This window comes from Ailuropoda melanoleuca, chromosome 9 (assembly GCF_002007445.2).
Source record: "Ailuropoda melanoleuca isolate Jingjing chromosome 9, ASM200744v2, whole genome shotgun sequence".
NCBI lineage: Eukaryota > Metazoa > Chordata > Mammalia > Carnivora > Ursidae > Ailuropoda > Ailuropoda melanoleuca.
Genome location: NC_048226.1, coordinates 92,691,888 through 92,709,612, shown reverse-complemented (window position 1 = coordinate 92,709,612; position 17,725 = coordinate 92,691,888). Strand labels below are relative to the sequence as shown.

At 40.9% G+C, this 17,725-nt stretch overlaps 1 pseudogene; it reads left to right on the top strand.

The window, feature by feature from the left end:
• Positions 1-16,993: 16,993 nt before the first annotated feature.
• On the top strand, positions 16,994-17,364 carry LOC100464889 (annotated as a pseudogene).
• Positions 17,365-17,725: the final 361 nt, after the last annotated feature.

The window sequence follows — 17,725 nt, the reverse complement described above, 5'->3', positions numbered from 1 at the left end:
TGAGAGAGGGAGATGAACAAGGGAGCAAGGCAAGATGGAGGAAACAGGAGTCCTGGCAAATGAAGGGGAGCCAACTTGGGGATCCAGAGAACCGATTCTGTCTACATGTGTCACTCATCGTGATCTCAGCGAACTTGTAAGGACAAACTGGATGCTTTTTATGGGCTCCTTCTGCTTATTTATTTATTTATTCAAAGATTTCATTTATTTGAGAGAGAGTGAGAGATCATGAGCGGGGAGGGGTAGAGGGAGAAGCAGATTCCCCTCTGAGTAGGGAGCCCGACACGGGGCTTGATCCCAGGACCCTGGGATCATAACCTGAGCTGAAGGCAGATGCGTCACCAACTGAGCCACCCAGGAGCCCTGGGATCCTTCCGCTCTTACAGAAGAGATTCAGTGGGTCTTAATAGTCATTCAGAGACAGTTGACCATGATTTGAACACTTCACAGAGAATTAGGCCTTTGTCTCTATGCACAGTGAGGCAGTACACATACACAGGTGTGCCCTTATTTGGAGCTGGAATGGGCCTTACTCTAACTGAGGTAGCTATCTAGCAGGTGATCGTTATTTTATTGTTTTAAAGATTTTATTGATTTATTTGAGAGAGAGAGAGAGAATGGGAGAGAGAGAGAGCATGAGAGGGGGAAGGGTCAGAGGGGAAAGTAGACTCCCTGATGAGCAGGGAGCCCGATGCAGGAGTTGATTCTGGGACTCCAGAATCATGACCTGAGCTGAAGGCAGTTGCTTAACCAACTGAACCACCCAGGCGCCCAGGCAGGTGATCCTTAGAGGACAGAGATAAGATCTAGGCCATGCGACCTTGACAGAATCAGGAGGATCAATGAGCACCTGGCTCAGGTGTTAGAAGTGGCAAAGAGAAGAATTTCCTCTCCAAAGGACAAATTTATGCATGTTCTTATGCCTCTGTAGATAAGATGAAGCCAGCCAAGTTGTACAATTTGTGTATACCAGCTAGAGAAGTGCTTTATATATGTTTGTGAATTGCCTAAGCTTAGGGCTGCAAAACTCATGCCTTTGAAGATTTTGTACTATCTGGCTGTGACTGAAATAGGACAAGAGGATCACTTGCATGAAGATGGGCTGAAATGGTAAAATAATAAACCCAGAAGCCTGAATTGTGCTGGGTGGGCCATGAATCATTAGAAACATAATAAAGGCAATCCATCTGCTAGGTGTTAGGAGCTTGAATAGGTAGTCATCATCCTGGATGGTGCTCTCATGCTTCCTAAACGTTTTCAGTGTCAGCAACTCAGGATCCCCACCAGTTATAGTATAAGAAACAAACGCCAGTGCTTAAGAGGAGAGAGATGATTCCTAGGGCAATTGACTCTCTGTAAATTGACTTGTTCATTCATTTATTTACTCATTCATTCAGGAAATTTTTAATGAGTACCTATTATATGCAAGACCCTGTCCTGGGAATTGGCAATACCGTGGTAAACAAAAAATAGGAATGGTCTGTGATCCACTGAGGTTTGCAGCCTAATGAGAAAGGTATTTACCAAATGATCTCACTAATAAATACATGCACATGTATAAATCATGATTAGTCCCATAAAGGAGAGGCATCTGATGTCCCAACTATGATACATTTTCTTTGCTCTTTGTTCAGGGCAGTTGGGAGGTCAGGGAAGTCTTTCTTAAGGGAGTGATTATTTAAGATACTAGATGAGTAGAGGTTAGCTAAAATAAGAGGGGGAGGAAAGAGGACCCTCAGTAGAATAAACAGCATGTATAGAGGCTTTGTGTTGGGAGATAGTTAGGTCCATTCCAGAAATGGACAGAAGCTAGTATGTCTGGAGTGGGATGAGTGGTGGAAAGGGTGGGAGAGGAGGCTCAGGAAGTAGGTGGCAGCCAGTCTGTGCTGTTCTTTGGAGGTTGCTTTGGGTATTTGCTCATTTTTCTAAAAGCAAAACAAAATTCAACAAATACAGTAAGCAGAGGAGTGATTAATGTAAAAATGGGCCTCTGGTTGGATGTAACTCTGGCAGATCAATAGTAAAGTCTCTTTGGAGTGAAACAGACTCAACACAGCCCCACAGAAGACACAGATAAGTGTGTAAGATCATCTCACAGTCCAAAAATAGAAAGCACATGTGGAAGCAAATCAGCCTTAGTGGAGCTCAGACACAATGTACATCAGGATTAGACCTACAGAATGGCATAAAATTGAATAATCTGGTAGAGACTATAAGGAGAAGTATATATAGAATATTAAAAGGATAAATAAACAAAACATGAGAAAAGAACAAGGTAACATAAAAAAGTGACCAGGCAGGGTTGCCTGGGTGGGTCAGTTGGTTAAGCCACCAACTCTTGATTTGGGCTCAGGTCATGATCTCAGGATCTTGAGGTTGGGCGCCATACTCAACAGAGTCTGCTTCTCTCCTTTTCCCTCTCCCTCAGCCCCTCCCCCCACTCACTCTCTCACTCTCTCTCTCTCAAATAAATAAATAAATAAATAAACAAATCTTTAAAAAAAAAGTGACCAAGCAATTGGAAAAAAGATTCAAAAGGAACTTTTTTAAAAAAAGATTTTATTTATTTATTTGAGGGAGGGAGAGAGAGTGAGAGCAAGAGAGATCGCAGAGGGAGATGGAGAGGGAGAAACAGATTCGCCCCTGAGTGGAGAGCCTGATGTGGGGTTCGATCCCACGACCCTGAGATCATGCCCTGAGCCAAAGGCAGACACTTAACCAACTGAACCACCTTGGCACCCCTCAAAAGGAAATTTTACGATGAAAAGTAGTCGTAGATACTAGCTCAGTGAATTAGACAAGCAGTTGACTAGACCTAGCTTAAGTGAGAATTAGTTAAGTTAAAGGTAGATTTTAGGAATTTAACCATAATCCAGCATAGAACTATAAAGAGATAGAAAATAGTACAGAGATATTAAGATACATGGAGGACATAATGATAAAGTAAAACACACATGTATGTGTATATACATGTATGTGTATATATGCATGTATACACATACACAGAAGATGTGCATATATATGAGAGAATAGAAAGAATGGGAGTAAGGCAATAGTCCAGATACAATAGGCAAGACTTGTCAAACCCACAGCTAATCATTACTGTGAAATAGTAAAGACAAGAAGATCTTAAAAATCTCTACAAATAATAGGTGAATCATCTATAAAGGAATGCCTATTATACACAGAAGAGAATTTTCAATTGCAACAATAGATGCTAAAAGAAAATAGAATAATATTTTAAAAGTGATAAAATAACTCTCCACCAAAAATTGTTAGTTCAGCTAAACTACTGGGCCAAAATTAATGCAAAATAAATACATTTTTCAGACAAAAAAAATGAAAGGAGCTATCAATAATTGACTCTCTCTGAAAACAGTGATGTTGTTAAGGTGGAATGACATTGAAATTATAAAACGGAGTGAAATCCAAGAAGGCAGTGTGAGCAAGCAATTGGTAAACACATGCATAAATCTAAACAAGTATCGCAGCAAGTATTACGTAAGAATTATGCTTATACTAACTTGGCGGCAGCAGCAAACAAGGTGAAACCAAAATTCTAGATTATGATAACACAGAAGTCATGGGAAGGGAAGTCAGAATTAAAATATTAAATATCTTTTTGTATTTTTTGACAAGGAAGTTGGTTTTACATTTTGTTAAATCCAGTCAGTATGCATTTCAAAATTTAAGGAAAATCAGTAAAGAAGTAAAAATTGAATATTTAACTTCTAGACCAGGGGGCGGAGGGAAGAGAGTAAAGAAAACATAACTAATCCAATAAAAGAAAAAGAAGAGGAAGAAAAGGCAGAGAAAATAGGAAAAGGGGTGCCTGAGTGGCTCAGTCGGTTAAGCGTCCAACTCTTGGTTTTGGCTCAAGTCATGATGTCATGGTTGTGGGATTGAGCCCCCCGTTGGGCTGCACTCAGTGTAGAGTCTGCTTCAGATTCTCTTTCCCTCTCCTTCTCATTCACTCTCTCTCTCTCTCTCAAATAAGATCTTAAAAAAAAAGAAAGTTCAAATAAAATGATACAAATAAATCAAAATGGGGCCTCTGGGTGGCTCAGTTGGTTGGGCGACTGCCTTCAGCTCTGGTCATGATCCCAGGGTACTGGGATTGAGTCCCGCATTGGGCTCCCTGCTCCGCGGGGAGCCTGCTTCTTCCTCTCCCTCTACCTGCTGCTGCCCCTGCTTATGCTCTCTCTCTGTCAATTAATTAAGTAAAATCTTAAAAAAATAAAAATATACAATAAATGGATTAAATATAAATGTATTAACTCTAACTCACTTAAGAATCAGAGGTTGCTGGATTAGATTAAAAAAACCAAAATGTTAGAAGTACACTCTTTATACAAAAGACACATTTAGAACAGTATAATTAGTAAATGAAAACTAAAAGAATGGAAGAATACAAATCAGGTAAGTACCAAAATAAAACCTGTATGTACATGTTCATTTTAGACAAAATAGATTCAATTTAATAAACATTATTGGGGTAGAACAGGATCTTTTTGTAATAACAAGAACATGTAGGGGACACCTGGGTGGCTTAGTCAGTTAACCATCTGCCTTTGTCTCAGGTCATGATCCTAGGGTCCTGGGATCAAGCCCTGCATCTGGTTCGCTGCTAAGCAGGGGGCCTGCTTCTCCCCCTTCCTGCCACTCCCCTTGTTTGTGCTTGCTCGCAGGCTCTCTCTGTCTCTCTGACAAATAAATAAATAAAATCTTTAAAAAAATGTAGTAACTTAAAACATGAGTGAATGTCATAAAGTGTGAAAACATATAAACAAATATTGTTAGACAAAGAGGTCAGTAATTGGTAGATCAGGTATAAAAATATCACAGGAGGGAGGAGTCCAAGATGGCGGAGGAGCAGGAGGCTTAAATTTCGTCTGATCCCAGGAATGCAGCTAGATAGCTATCAGACCATTCTGAACACCTACAAACTCAATTGGAGAATGAAGAAAAGAATAGCAGCAACTCTAAGAACAGAATAGCCACCACTTTCTGCAAGGAACCCAGTTTAAAACAGGAGTTGAGCTCCAGCTCGGCGTTCCAAGATGGCAGAGGAGCAGGAGACCTAAAGTTCTTCTGGTCCCAGGAATTCAGCGAGAGAGCTCCCAAACCATTCCGAATACCTATGAATGCAACTGGAGAATGAAGAAAAGAGTAGCAGAAACTCTATGAACAGAAAGGCAACCACTTTCTGCAAGGAGGAGAAAAGATGGAGGAGGAGTAGGCGACCCTTTCTCAGCTGGTCCGAGTCGAGCTGGATATCTACCAGACCATTCTGAACACCCACAGAATCAGCCTGAGATGCAGGAAGATACATCTGGATCTCTACAAATGAACATCTCCAGTGCTGAGTATTGAGATACAAAGTGGGGAGCTGTGAATCCGAGCACAGATATAGGAATATAAAGGGAAGGGGGAGGGAGCCTCTGCGCTCAGGCGCCGGGAAGCAATAGCCCCTTGTGCTGGGGAGCAGGCTGGACTCTCNGAGCGGGCTGGACTCTCAGACCAGCACCCGCAAGAGAGCGGACTGAGACAGTGAGCCTGGGAATGCCCGTGTCCAAACTGAAAACAGGAGCTCCCGACCACACTCTTGAACTAGAGTGAAACCAAGAGCTCAGGAGTGCAAGCGCGACCAGACTGAAAACTGGCACTCCAGAGCACAGGCGAACCATACTGAAACAGGGAGCTCGGGAGCTCGGGAGCACGCGTGGGAACCGGGAGCAGCGGGCAGTGTTAGAAGCACAAAGGACAGAGACTTACTGGCCCTGGAAGTGAGGGCTGGCACACAGGCTGTGGGGAGCACATCCCGGGTCGCTGCAGGGTTTTTAGCAGCACCAATTGAAACAGAGTTAAAGTGGCCAGAACATCAGTGGAGAACGATCCGCGATCCCTCTGTTCTGAGACAGAGGCTGAATTTCAGCCGCTGCTGCTCTCTCAGAAGAGGCATAGCAAACCGCCAGGGAAAGCCGCCAGAGAACAAAAGCCCGGAAATACCGGCTCACAGGGTGCCCATCCCCATCCCCCCTCGCAAGGGACACAGAGACTCTACCCAACAGGGTTTCCTGAGTATCGGCATGGCAGGCCCCTCCCCCAGAAGGCAGGCTGAAAAATCAAGAAGCCCACTACCCAGGGCGCCTGAGTGGCACAGTCATTAAGTGCCTGTCTTCGGGTTAGGGTGTGATCACAACGCTCCGTAAGGAGTCCTTCATCGGGCTTCTCCACCGGGAACCTGCTTCTTCCTCTCCCACTCCTCTGCTTGGGTTCCCTTTCTTGCTGACTGTCTCTCTCTCTCTCAAATAAATAAATAAACTCTTTAAGGAAGAAGCCCACATCCCTAAGATCTCTATAAAACAAGGGCGCACGGCCTGGGTCCCAGTCAACACTTGGGCTCTGGACAACCCTGCAATCTCTCCTCATCAGAATGACGAGAAGGAGAAGTCCCCCCCAGCAAAGAAAAGATAATGAGTCTGTGGTGCCACAAAAATAATAGATTTGGATGTATCCATTAATACATATGGATGTATCCCAATTATCAGAAATGGAATTCAGAGCAACAATGGTCAAGATGATGAGTAAACTTGAAAAAAGCATCAGAGAAAGCGTTGCTGAGAATATAGAATCCCTAAGGGCAGAAATGAGAGCGAATCTGACAGAAATTAAAAATTCTATGAGCCAAATGCAGTCAAAACTAGAGGCTCTGACGGCCAGGGTCACCGAGGCAGAGGAACGCGTTAGCGAATTGGAGGATGGGTTAGTAGAAGAAAAAACGAAAATAGAAGCTGGTCTTAAAAAAATCCACGCCCACGAATGTAGATTACGGGAGATTACTGACTCTATGAAACGATCCAATGTCAGAATCATCGGCATCCCTGAAGGGGTGGAGAAAAACAGAGGTCTAGAAGAGATATTTGAACAAATTGTAGCTGAAAACTTCCCTAATCTAGCAAGGGAAACAAGCATTCGTGTCCAAGAGGCAGAGAGGACCCCATCCAAGCTCAACCAGGACAAACCTACGCCACGGCATGTCATAGTGCAATTCGCAAATATTAGATCCAAGGATACAGTATTGAAAGCGGCCAGGGCAAAGAAATTTCTCACGTACCAAGGCAAAGGTATCAGGATTACGTCAGACCTGTCTACAGAGACCTGGAATGAGAGAAAGGCTTGGGGGGGCATTTTTAAAGCTCTTTCAGAGAAAAACATGCAGCCAAGGATCCTTTATCCAGCAAAGCTGTCATTCAGAATTGATGGAGAAATAAAGACGTTCCAAAATCGCCAATCATTAACCAATTTCGTAACCACGAAACCAGCCCTACAGGAGATATTAAGGGGGGCTCTATAAAGGTAAAAAGGCCCCAAGAGTGATACAGAGCAGCAAGTCACAACCGATACAAAGACTTTAAAGAGAAATGGCATCATTAAAATCATATCTGTCAATAATCTCTATCAATCTAAATGGCTTAAACTCTCCCATAAAACGCCACAGGGTTGCAGATTGGATAAAAAGACATGACCCATCCATTTGCTGTCTACAAGAGACTCATTTTGAACCCAAAGATGCATTCAGACTTAGAGTAAGGGGATGGAGTACCATCTTCCACGCAAATGGACCTCAAAAGAAAGCTGGAGTAGCAATTCTCATATCAGATAGACTGGATTTTAAACTAGAGGCCATAGAGAGAGATACAGAAGGGCACTATATTATTCTTAAAGGAAGTATTCAACAAGTGGATATGACAATTATTAATATATATGCCCCCAACAGGGGAGCAGCAAGATACACAAGCCAACTCTTAACCAAAATAAAGAGACATATAGATAAGAACACAGTAATAGTAGGGGACCTCAACACCCCACTATCAGAAATAGACAGAACACCCTGGCAAAAACTAAGCAAAGAATCAAAGGCTTTGAATGCCATACTCGACGAGTTGGACCTCATAGATATATATAGAACACTACACCCCAGAACCAAAGAATACTCATTCTATTCAAATGCCCATGGAACATTCTCAAGAATAGATCATGCTCTGGGACACAAAACAGGTCTCAGCCAATACCAAAAGATTGAAATTATCCCCTGCATATTCTCAGACCACAACGCTCTGAAATTGGAACTCAACCACAAGGAAAAACCTGGAAGAAACTCAAACACTTGGAGGCTAAGAACCATCCTGCTCAAGAATGACTCGATAAACCAGGAAATCAAAAAACAAATTAAACAATTTATGGAGACCAACGAGAATGAATACACAACGGTCCAAAACCTATGGGATACTGCAAAGGCAGTCCTAAGGGGGAAATACATAGCCATCCAAGCCTCACTCAAAAGAATAGAAAAATCTAAAATGCAGTTTCTATATTCTCACCTCAAGAAACTGGAACAGCAACAGAGGGACAGGCCTAACCCACTGACAAGGAAGGAGTTGACCAAGATTAGAGCAGAAATCAATGAATTAGAGACCAGAACCACAGTAGAGCAGATCAACAGGACTAGAAGCTGGTTCTTTGAGAGAATCCATAAAATTGATAGACCACTGGCAAAACTTGTCCAAAAACAAAGAGAAAGGACTGAGATTATTAAAATTATGACTGAAAAGGGAGAGGTCACGACCAGCACCATTGAAATTGCAAGGATTATTAGAAACTTTTATCAACAGCTATATGCCAAAAAACTAAACAATCTGGAAGAGATGGAGGCCTTCCTGGAAACCTATAAACTACCAAGACTGAAACAGGAAGAAATAGATTTCTTAAATAGGCCAATTAACTATGAAGAAATTGAGTCAGTGATAAACAACCTTCCAAATAATAAAACTCCAGGCCCAGACGGTTTTCCTGGGGAATTCTACCAAACATTCAAAGAAGAAATAATACCTATTCTCCTAAAGCTATTTCAAAAAATAGAAACAGAAGGAAAGCTACCAAACTCATTCTATGAGGCTAATATTACCTTGATCCCCAAACCAGGCAAAGACCCCCTCAAAAAGGAGAATTACAGACCGATTTCTCTAATGAATATGGATGCCAAAATCCTCAACAAGATCCTTGCTAATAGAATCCAACAGTACATTAAAAGGATTATCCATCATGACCAAGTGGGATTCATACCTGGGATGCAAGCATGGTTCAACACTCGCAAATCAATCAATGTGATACATCATATCAACAAGAAAAGACTCAAGAACCATATGATCCTCTCAATTGATGCAGAAAAAGCATTTGACAAAATACAGCATCCTTTCCTGATTAAAACCCTTCAGAGTGTAGGAATAGAGGGTACATTTCTCAATCTCATAAAAGCCATCTATGAAAAGCCTACTGCAAGCATTATTCTCAATGGGGAAAAGCTGGAAGCCTTTCCCTTAAGATCAGGAACACGACAAGGATGCCCACTCTCGCCACTATTATTCAACATAGTACTAGAAGTCCTTGCAACAGCAATCAGAAGACAAAAAGGGATCAAAGGTATCCAAATCGGCAAAGAAGAAGTCAAACTGTCTCTCTTTGCAGATGACATGATACTCTATATGGAAAACCCAAAGGAATCCACTCCCAAACTATTAGAAGTTATAGAACAATTCAGTAAGGTGGCAGGATACAAAATCAATGCCCAGAAATCAGTTGCATTTCTATACACGAATAACGAGACTGAAGAAAGAGAAATTAGGGAATCCATCCCATTTACAATAACACCAAAAACCATGCGTTACCTTGGAATTAACTTAACCAGAGACGTAAAGGACCTATATGCTAGAAACTATAGATCACTTTTGAAAGATATTGAGGAAGACATAAAAAGATGGAAAAATATTCCATGCTCATGGATTGGAAGAATTAACATAGTTAAAATGTCCATACTACCCAGAGCAATCTACACTTTCAATGCTATCCCGATCAAAATACCGAGGACATTTTTCAAAGAACTGGAACAAATAGTCCTTAAATTTGTATGGAACCAGAAAAGGCCCCGAATCTCCAAGGAACTGTTGAAAAGGAAAAACAAAGCTGGGGGCATCACAATGCCGGATTTCGAGCTGTACTACAAAGCTGTGATCACAAAGACAGCATGGTACTGGCACAAAAACAGACACATCGACCAATGGAACAGAATAGAGAACCCAGAAATGGACCCTCGGCTCTTTGGGCAACTAATCTTTGATAAAGCAGGAAAAAACATCCGGTGGAAAAAAGACAGTCTCTTCAATAAATGGTGCTGGGAAAATTGGACAGCTACATGCAAAAGAATGAAACTTGACCACTCTCTCACACCATACACAAAAATAAACTCCAAATGGATGAAAGACCTCAATGTGAGACAGGAATCCATCAAAATTCTAGAGGAGAACATAGGCAACAACTTCTATGACATCGGCCAGAGCAACCTTTTTCACGACACATCTCCAAAGGCAAGAGAAATAAAAGATAAAATGAACTTATGGGACTTTATCAGGATAAAGAGCTTCTGCACAGCCAAGGAAACAGTCAAAAAAACTAAGAGACAGCCCACGGAATGGGAGAATATATTTGCAAAGGACACCACAGATAAAGGACTGGTATCCAAGATCTACAAAGAACTTCTCAAACTCAATACACGAGAAACAAATAAACAAATCATAAAATGGGCAGAAGATATGAACAGACACTTTTCCAATGAAGACATACAAATGGCTAACAGACACATGAAAAAATGTTCAAAATCATTAGCCATCAGGGAAATTCAAATCAAAACCACACTGAGATACCACCTTACGCCAGTTAGAATGGCAAAGATAGACAAGGCAAGAAACAACAATTGTTGGAGAGGATGTGGAGAAAGGGGATCCCTCCTACATTGTTGGTGGGAATGCAAGTTGGTACAGCCACTCTGGAAAACAGTGTGGAGGTCCCTTAAAAAGTTAAAAATTGAACTACCCTATGACCCAGCCATTGCACTACTGGGTGTTTACCCCAAAGATACAGACGTAGTAAAGAGAAGGGCCATATGCACCCCAATGTTCATAGCTGCATTGTCCACAATAGCCAAATCATGGAAGGAGCCGAGATGCCCTTCAACAGATGACTGGATTAAGAAGCTGTGGTCCATATATACAATGGAATATTACTCAGCTATCAGAAAGAACGAATTCTCAACATTTGCTGCAACATGGACGGCACTGGAGGAGATAATGCTAAGTGAAATAAGTCAAGCAGAGAAAGACAATTATCATATGATTTCTCTCATCTATGGAACATAAGAACTAGGATGATCAGTAGGGGAAGAAAGGGATAAAGAAAGGGGGGTAATCAGAAGGGGGAATGAAACATGAGAGACTATGGACTATGAGAAACAAACTAAGGACTACAGAGGGGAGGGGGGTGGGGGAATGGGATAGACTGGTGATGGGTGGTAAGGAGGGCACGTATTGCATGGTACACTGGGTGTTATACGCAACTAATGGAGCATCGAACTTTACATCGGAATCTGGGGATGTACTGTATGGTGACTAACATAATATAATAAAAAATCATTTTAAAAAAAATCATAGGAGATATTCATAGAAGATATGAACAGCGCAGTTATCAAACTTGATTGAATGAGTATATATAAAACTCTGTATATGCCTTACAAAGAGACTACTTATTCTTTTCGCACATACGTCATTAAGCAAGTCTCCAACAAATATGAAGAATCAATATTATTCATATTACATTTTTATCCCAATGCCATTAAATTTATTTATTTATTTTTCCACTTAATACAAATTTATTGGGAATTCCTGGGAGGTGGTTATTGCCTCCCATCCTGGAGGGAAGACCCAACACTGTAGGAAATCAATCACTCAGAAATCCCACTGTCCCAACATCTCTGGCCAAGACAGGGAGGAGTAAAATCATTCCCCTGAAAGTTGGTCAGGTTTTACTCATCCAAGAAGGGTTGGGAGGACAGATACAGAAGAGACAGATACAGAATATCACATGATATTGTGGGTGGAATGGGGATGTGCTGGACCCCACGCTGGCTCCTCAAAAGCCAGAGGAGAATCTGATCCACTTCTCTGGGGGTGGAGTTCCTGGGCACCAGGCTCATTTCTTCCCCTTGATAAGGCTGTCACTGTCCAGGGCAAAACTTTAATCCTGTAGGTTCAGGACAAGGTTGTCAGCAGTAAGACAGAAATGGTTCTGTGATGTACAATGCCATTAAATTTAAATAAATAATAAAAATATAATTAACCTCCAATTTATTGGAACTAAAGAATAACTAACTCACAGGTTAAAGAATAAATTATATAGGAATGTTGCAAATAAAAATTTGTGGATAGGCCTATAGCTAGTATGAAGATTGAAATAGTAATCAAAACGTTTCCAACAAAGAAAGTCCCAGCCTTCACTGGTAAAGTCTACCACACATTTAAAGAAGAATTAAAGACAGCATGGTACTGGCACAAAAACAGACTCATAGACCAATGGAACAAAACAGAGAACCCAGAAATGGACCCTCAGCAATTTGGGCAACTAATTTTTGACAAAGCAGGAAAAACATCCAGTGGAAAAAAGACAGTCTCTTCAATAAATGGTGCTGGGAAATTGGACAGCTACATGCAAAAGAATGAAACTTGACCACTCTCTCACACCATACACAAAGATAAACTCCAAATGGATGAAAGACCTTGATGTGAGACAGGAATCCATCAAAATCCTAGAGGAGAACATAGGCAGCAACCTCTACGACATCAGCCACAGCAACTTTTTTCATGACACATCTCCAAAGGCAGGAGAAACAAAAGAAAAAATGAACTTGTGGGACTTCATCAAGATAAAGAGCTTCAGCACAGCCAAGGAAACAGTCAAAAAAACTAACAGTCAAAAAAACCATCCATCCCCACGGAATGGGAGAATATATTTGCAAATGACACTACAGATAAAAGACTGGTATCCAATATCTACAAAGAATTTCTCAAACTCAATACACAAGAAACAAACAAATAAAAAATGGGCAGAAGATATAACAGACACTTTTCCATGAAGACATACAAATGGCTAACAGACACATGAAAAAATGTTCAAAATCATTAGCCATCAGGGAAATTCAAATCTACAAATGGCTAACAGACACATGAAAAAATGTTCAAAATCATTAGCCATCAGGGAAATTCAAATCAAAACCACATTGAGATACCATCTTATGCCAGTTAGAATGGCAAAAATTGACAAGGCAAGAAACAACAATTGTTGGAGAGGATGTGGAGAAAGGGGATCCCTCCTACGTAAAAATTGAGCTACCCTATGATCCAGCAATTGCACTACTGGGTATTTACCCCAAAGATACAGATGTAGTGAAGAGAAGGTCCACATGCACCCCAATGTTCCTAGCAGCATTGTCCACAATAGCTAAATGGTGGAAGGAGCTGAGATGCCCTTCAAAAGATGACTGGATTAAGAAGCTGTGGTCCATATATACAATGGAATATTACTCAGCCATCAGAAAGAACGATTTCTCAACATCTGCTGCAACATGGACAGGACTGGAGAAGATAATGCTAAGTGAAATAAGTCAAACAGAGAAAGACAATTATCATATGGTTTCACTCATTTATGGAACATAAGAAGTAGGAAGATTGGTAGGAGAAGGAAGGGAAGAAGGAAGGGGGGGTAAACAGAAGGGGGAGTGAACCATGAGAGACTGTGGACTCTGGGAAACAAACTGAGGGCTTCAGAGGGGAGGGGGTGGGGGAATGGGATAGGCTGGTGATGGGTATTAAGGAGGGCACGTATTGCATGGTGCACTGGGTGTTATACACAAGTAATGAATCGTGGAACTTTATACCAAAAACTAGCGATGTACTGTATGGTGACTAACATGATATAATAAAAATTATTATTATTAAAAAAATAAAGAGGAATTAATGCCAGTCCTTCTCAAACTTTTCTAAAAACTTAAAGAGGAGGGAACACTGGCAGACTAATTTTATAAGGCCTGCATTATCCTGATACCAAAGCCAGAAAAAGAAACTATAAGAAAAGCAAAGAACAGGTCAGTATCCCTGATGAGTATAGATTCTAAAGTCCTCAACAAAATACTAGCTAACTGAATAAAGCAGCATATTAAAAGGATCAAACATGACCAAGCAGGATTTATCTCTGGGGTGCAAGGATGATTCAACAAAATTTGACAAAATAATACAAAAACCAATTAATGTGAGACACCACATTAACAATAAAGAATGAAAATCACACAGTCATCTCAGTAGATGCAGAAGTATTTGACAAAATGCAATAACTGTTCATGATAAAAACTTTCAACAAACTATAAAGGAAATGTACCTCAATATAATAAAGGTAATATTTGACAAGTCCACACCTAACATCATATTCAGTAGTAAAAAAATTGAAAGCTGGGGCGCCTGGGTGGCACAGCGGTTAAGCGTCTGCCTTCGGCTCAGGGCGTGATCCCAGCGTTATGGGGTCGAGCCCCACATCAGGCTCCTCCACTATGAGCCTGCTTCTTCCTCTCCCACTCCCCCTGCTTGTGTTCCCTCTCTCGCTGGCTGTCTCTCTCTCTGTCAAATAAATAAATAAAATCTTTAAAAAAAATTGAAAGCTATTCTTCTAAGATCAGGAATGAGACAAGGGTGTCTGCTTTATTCATCATATTCCTGGAAGTCCTAGCCAGAACAATTAGGCAAGAAAAAAATGAATAGTACCCAAATCAGAAATGAGAAAATTGTCCCTGTTTGTAGATGGTATGATTTTATAAACAGAAAACTCTAAAGACCTCATTAAAAAATCTGTTAGAACTAATAATCAAATCCAGTAAAGTTGCAGGATACAAAATCAACATACAGATATTAGTTGCATATCTATACACCAACAACAAACTATCTGAAATGGAAAGTCAGAAAATGATCCCCTTTACAATTGCACCAGAAAGAATAAGATACTTGGGAATAAACTTTACTAAGGGGTAAAAGACTTATGTACTGAAAACTACAGAATACCGATTAAAGAAATTAAATAGGAGAAACAAATGGAAAGACATCCATGTTCAAGGATCAGAAGACTTAATATTGTTACAATGTCTATACAACCCAAAGTGACCTACAGATTCAGTGTAAACCCTATCAAAATCCCAATGATAGTCTTTACCAAATTAAAAAAAAATTATAAAATTTGTATGGAACCACCGCTCCCCCACCAATTGCCAAAGCAATTTCGAGAAAGAACAAAGCTGGAGGTATCACACTTCTGATTTCAAATATATTACAAAGTTGCAGTAAGCAAGACAGTATGGTTGTGTAATAAAAACAGGCATATAGACAAAAGGAACAGAATAGATCCACACTTTATAATAAATTTATGGTCAGCTGATTGTCAACAGAGTGCCAAGAATACCCAGTGGGGAAGGGATAATCTCTTTACCACTGGTCTGTTCAACAAATGGTGCTAGGAATACTGGATATGTCTATGCAAGAGAATGAAATTGGACCCTTATCTTACACTATTCACAAAAGTCAACTCAGACTGGATTAAAGACTTAAACATAAGATCTGTAACTCCAAAGTTACTAGAAGAAAAGATAGGGGGAAAGCTTCAGGACATTGGCCTTGGCATTGGTTTCACAGATATGACACCAAAGGCAAAACAGAGAAGTGGGATTGCACTGAACTATAAAAAGCTTTTGCCTAGCACAGGAAACAAATCAACAGAGTGAAAAGGAAACCTATGGAGTAGGAGAAAATATTTGCAAATCATCTCTCTGATAAAGGGTCAATATCCGAAATATATAAGGAATTCACACAACTCAATAGCAAAAACCAAATAAGTCCATTAAAAAATGGGCAAAGTATGTGAATAGACATTTCTTCAAAGAAGACATACAGATGTCCAACAAGTATATGAAAAAGTGCTCAACATCACTAATCAGCAGGAATATACAAATCAAAATCACAATGAGATGTCACGTCACATCTGGTTGAACAGCTATTATCAAAAAAACAAGGGGTGCATGGGTGGCCCAATCAGTTGAGTGTCTGCCTTTGGCCTCAGTTCACGATCCCAGGGTCTGGGATCAAACCCCACATCGGGGTGTCTCTGCTCAGCGGGGAGCCTGCTTCTCTCTCTGCCTCTGCCTGCTGTTCCCCCTGTTTGTGCTCTTTCTCTCTCTGTCAAATAAATAAATAAAATCTTTTAAAAGAAGACAAAAATTAAGGGGCGCCTGGGTGGCACAGTCGGTTGAGCGTCTGACTCTTGATTTCAGCTCAGGTCATGATCTCAGGGTTGTGAGATCGAGCCCCCGCTTTTGGCTCCTCTCTGAGCATGGAGAGTTCTTGGGATTTTCTCTCTCCCTCTTCCTCTGTCTGCCCCCTCCCCCTTACTTGAGTGCTCTCTCTTGCTTTCTAAAAAAAAAGAAAGACAAAAAATTAACAAGTGTTGGTGAGGATATGGAGAACTTGGAACTCTTGCATACTGTTGGTGGGAATGTAAACTAGTATAGACATTATGGAGGACAGTATAGAAGTTCTTCAAAAAATTAAAAATAGAACTACCTTAAAACCCAGCATTCCCACTTTGGGGCATATATTCAAAGGAAATGAAACAGTATCTCAAAGAGCTATCTGCATTCCCAAGTTCATTGCAGCATTATTCACAATAGCCAAGATAAGGAAATGACCTAAATGTCCATTGACGGTTGAATGAATGAAGAAGATGTAGAATTCACACACGCACACACACACACACTGAAGTATTTTTTAAGCCTTAAAAAAATGAAATTCTGTTATTTGCAACAACATGGATGACCTGGAGGACGTTATGTTAAGTAAAAAACCAGACACAGAAAGACAAATACTGCAAGATCTCACTCATACGTGAAATCTAAAATAGCCACACTGCTCTTTGAGGAAGACGCAGCCTCAGCTACCATGGAGTCCCCTGCCCCTGACCCAGCACTGCTGGCTGTCTCTGAGGAACAAGTTGGTCAGGAAGCCGCCCTGCAGCCATGGCTTTTAAAGACACAGGGAAAACACCCATGGAACCGGATGGGGAGATTCACCGAATTAGAATTACTCTCACCAGCCACAACGTAAAATCTTTGGAAAAGGTATGTACTGACGTGATCAGAGGGGCGCAAAGGACAAGAATCTCAGAGTGAAAGGATGCCTACCGAGACTCAGAATGACTACAAGAAAAACCCCTTGTGGTGAAAGTTCTAAGACTTGGGACCCTTAGCAGATGAGGCTCCACAAGAGACTCACTGATTTGCACAGTCCGTCTGAGGTCGTTAAGCAGATTATTTCCATCAGTATTGAGCCAGGAGTTGAGGTTGAAGTCACCACTGCAGATGCTTCAATCAGCTTTTTAATAAAGTGATTATCAGTTGTTAATAAAATAAAATAGCCACGCCTATAGAAGCAGAGAGGAGGATAGTGGTGGCCAGGGGCTAGAGGAAAGAGAAAATGGGGTAATGTCGGTCTAAGTTTTGGTTATACAAGACGAAAAAATCCTGGCGATCTAATGTACAGCACGATGACTATAGTTAACAATATTATATACTTGAAACTTGCTAAGGGATAGATCTTAAGTGTTCTCACCACACACACAAAAAGGTAATTATGTGACGTGATGGATATGCTTATTAGCTTGGTTGTGGCCATCATTTCACAACGTATATCAAGATATCAGGTTGTGCGCCTTAAACATACACAGTTTTTATTTGTCAGTTACACCTCAG